Here is a 4302-nt window from a genome sequence, read left to right as displayed (position 1 = left end):
CGCCGGGCCATGGCGGCCCCTGCGCTCCCCGCGGTCCGCCCGGCTACCGCCCCGCGCGCCGCGCCATGGCCGCCCGCCCGGCTCCCGCGCGCCGCGCAGCCCGCGCGCGTCCCAGGGAGACGGCGACGCCGAGCGCGGCGTGGGCGGCTCCCCGCCTCTCCCCCGCAGTGCGGGCGGGCCCGGCACACAGAGAATGCAGATGGCGCCGACCAAGTGGTCAGGAGCCGAGGGGGGAGTGGACGAGAGGAGAGGCGAAGAGTAGCAGAACTGCGAGTTCCCGGGCCAAAGGAGCAGGGGCCTAGTCAAGCTGCGTGGCTCGCGGAGCATTTGTCGCCTTTCGGCCCGGGCCAGTGGCTTAGAGGCACCCAGTGGGGGAAAAGGAATGTCCTCGTTCCGGAGCCCAGGAGAAGGTCCGGGCAGCGGCGGCAGAGGGCATGGGAGCAGAGGGCAGGGTGGGGAAGAATGCGACTGTCAGTGTCCGTCTCTCTCTCCAAGGATTTCCTTACCCACTGATCCCTCTTTACTGACTTCACTAACAGCCTCCGTTCTGATCTCAGTGACCTCCCTTCTTTGCATTCGCCCTCCATCGCTCGGACCCCCTCTCACACCCCAGGCAGCCTCTGAAGCTTGGGGCGCCGGGGAAACCCCAGGGGTCAGACGCTGCAGACACTGGCTAGAGCGTGGAAGGACGAGGGAGACCGTGACTTGCACAAAGTCACACGAACATGGCCTAAACCCAAGGGTCAGGACTGGCTGGAGGGAGCTCTTGTCACTGGCCAGACTGCTGGGTCTCAGGCCTGTTGTCCAGAGCTGTTTGTCCTTTCGCGAACTCCTAGAATCGGTGAGGACTGAATGAGATAGTTACCCAAAGGCACTTTATACGAGGCCTGACAAAATTAGCACTCAGTCCTGTTCGCATTCTTTCTGGACTCAGCTCCAGAAGGCAGGCCCTGGGTGATTATTTACCCTTCTAGATTCAAGGGGGGCTGCAAGAGCAGGGTTTGACACTCAGTTCCCAGGGCTGTCTGCTGCGTGAATACCAGTCTCTGGTCTGATACTCTATAGGCAATGATAACTTTTTCACTCAACACTGAGTTCCTACTCTGCATTATTCGTTATTTCATTTATTCAGAAAACAGTTTTGTTTATTGTCTGCCTCCTTCACTGGTCCTCGAGGACAGCAATCTTGTTTCATCAACTGCTCTAGCTGCAGTATCTACAACAGAGCTTGGCATAATCGTAGGCACCTGATTCTTCTTTCTTACGTGAAAGAATTGTAGGAAACCCAGGAAGAGGAGGAGCAAAGTTGGGAAGTGTGGGTAGGTCTGGAGCCCAGGAAAGAGAGTTTGAGAGAATTCATAGTAGTAAGTGTGAATTAAGTAGGATGCCTTCATCTCCAAGTAGCAGACACCTGATTCAAACTGGCTTATGCAATATGGAAATGTATCATCTCACAATGCTGGAAATCGAACGGGAGGGCAGAGCGAGTAGATTCCCTGGTTCAACGTCATTAGGTTCCCGTTGTACCAGTCATGGACACCAACCTGAGATGCTTCGTCTCACTGCTCTGCTGTGCCCACCGTTGACTACATACCGAAGCTGGCTCCCCTCATATCACAGGATGGCTGCTGGGGGCAACTGAGGCAGCATGCTCCCCTTTCCCATCCAACAGGCAGATTTCTCTTTCCTAGAAGTCCTAAGCAAGCTTCTCCTGAATTCTCACCAGTCTAAGCTGATTAAGTTCTGTTCATCCCAAACAAATTGTTGCCAAGGGGGATGGAACTGCCCTGACTAGATTAGATTAAATGTTTGGAGAGGATTAAACGTTGGGGAGAAGACCATGCCGTCTACCATGGAATTAGATGACTCTGGAAATGACTAAGAATGGGAAGAGAAAAAGAATAAGGAAGGAACTTTCAGGAACAGCAGCACTTATGCATTGGGCAGAGGTAGGACAGCATATGAGGGAAGCTGAGGAAGAATCAGGAAAGAGGAAGTAATGATGAAGTTTTTTATTTTGGGTTTTTTTTGGGGGGGGTTGGAATGTTGTTGTGTGTTGGTGGGGTCCAGAGCTGATGGTCAAGAAAGAATTCTTGAGACGTTTAGGGTGCAAATTGGTGGTTTTATTGAAGCACAGGGACAGGACTCATGGGCAGAAAGAGCTGCTCCCTGAAGCTCCCTGCTGCCCCGGGATTGGGAGGGGCAGTGATTATATACCTTGGGGGTGGGGAAGTAAAGATAAGGGAAGTTCCAAAAGGACTTTCCTATGCTAAAGAGGACTTGCAGGATCCTGGAGGAATGTTACAATCTGCCTATCTCAAGTAGTTGTCAATGGGCTCCAGGTTATGTGGACATTTAATTTTATCTTTATTTTCTTTTGCCATTGTTTCCCACACCAGTAAGAGAAGTGAGAGTGGATGGCAATGGTTTTAGAAAACTAGTGGAGCTTTCCCCATCTCTTCGTCATTCCCCCATTTCTGGGAATGCCCTGCAATATAATGGTGGCTTCCACTGGCCATGCCTGGCGTCCCTGACACTACCGCCCAGCTGTAATAGTTTGAAATGGGGCTAGAACCCTGACCCACAGGGAACCAATGAGAGTGTTCTGTTTCCCGCTGTACCAGTCATGGACACCAACCCAAGGGTCATCAATTACAATCCTTCTTTGGGATCTTTCTCTCTAAAAGTAATACCATTAGGGAACGAACAAGGAACAGAGAGGGACTTCGTGGTATTGGATCCCTGATTTCAGTTTTCCCTGAGGCCTGGTTTCAGTGTGAAACACTGAAATAATCCTCCAGTAAATTAACCTTTCGTTCTGAGCAAGATGAGTTCGTGGAGTCGACTTTACTGGTTGCCTGTCCATCTCAAGCAGAGATTGATAAAGGGGCTTTGGAGCAGGGCAGGCGTTTGAAGGCCATCGTAGGAAGCAAGAGCAAGGAATTGAGGAGAATGGAACAAAAAAGAAAGAAGAGGCAAACATGTGAAGAGTGCACCATGGTGGTTGCTGCTACGGGGGCTTTGAGTCTGCCTTCTAAGACGCGTACAAATGCCTCCCAGAATTAAAATGTTACAGCTAAAGCAATTATCTGCTGGCCCCCATCATCCCCAAGTTGAGTGTTTTCCTTAGGGCTGTTAACTTCCTCACCCTTCTGGTCTCCTTTGTGCCAGGCAGGCTCCCGTGATGTCAGAGAAGGTCCTGAGGCAGGCATAAAGACAGAAAGACGCATCGTAGGTTTGAAGGGGGACGCTGCCCGTGAGAGGTAAGTCCGGGCGTAGCACAACTGTCCACCCTAACTGTTCTGTCCAGAAAAAATGACTACAGACTTAGCAGCTTAAAACAGCAGGGAAGTGTCCTATCTCACAATATCTGTGAGTCAGAGGTCCAGGCTCAGTGTGGCTCAGCTGGTTTTCTCCTTAGTCTCATAAGACCAAAATCAAAGTGCTGGCAGGACTCTGCTCCTTTGTGGGGGCTTTAGGGACAGATCCGCATCCCAGATGGCTGGCATAGAACCTCAGTTCTGTGCAATTGTAGGACTGAAGTTCCCACTTCCTTGCTGGCTGTCAGGTGGGGGGTCTTTCTCACCTTCAGGAGGCTGCCTGCATTTCATGATTTGTGTCTGCCTTCCTCCATTTTCAGAGCCAGCAACGTCAGGCTCAGTCCTCACACACTGAACCTCTCTGACTTCCTCTGCTACTCGGAAGAGCGCACGCGATCGTGTGATATATTAGGCCCCGTTAGGTGCGCCAGGATAATTTCTCTGTTTTAAAGCCAACTGATTAGCAACCTTAATCCCAACTGCGAAGTCCCTCTGCAGTGGTAACTGTATTAGTATTGGGAGGAGTAGCCCAAGGACAAGAACCTCAGGGGCAGGGACATCTCCAGAATTCTTCTTACCTCGGAAACTGTTGCCGGAATCAAAGCAAGCCAAGGGCTTGTGACTTGAGGCTTCAAGGTTGTCGGCTGCACCCACCGTATCAGTTAGAAGGTGTTTGGCTGTAAATAAGAAGGGAGAGAGCTAAATATGGCTAAAAGGAGTGCGTCTCCAACTTTAACATCGTATCAATCGTTTGGGGGTTTTGTTAAAATGCAGATCCTGATTCAGGGGGCCAGGAGTGAGGCCTGAGATTCTGCATTTCTTTTCTTTTTTTTTTTTTAAGATTTTATTTATTTATTTGACAGAGATAGAGACAGCCAGCGAGAGAGGGAACACAAGCAGGGGGAGTGGGAGAGGAAGAAGCAGGCTCATAGCGGAGGAGCCCGATGTGGGACTCGATCCCAGAACGCCGGGATCACGCCCT

Source organism: Ursus maritimus, unplaced genomic scaffold, assembly GCF_017311325.1.
Source record: "Ursus maritimus isolate PB19 unplaced genomic scaffold, ASM1731132v1 scaffold_32, whole genome shotgun sequence".
NCBI classification, from domain to species: domain Eukaryota; kingdom Metazoa; phylum Chordata; class Mammalia; order Carnivora; family Ursidae; genus Ursus; species Ursus maritimus.
The sequence above is the reverse complement of the archived record's forward strand: the minus strand, read 5'-3'. Positions refer to the sequence as shown.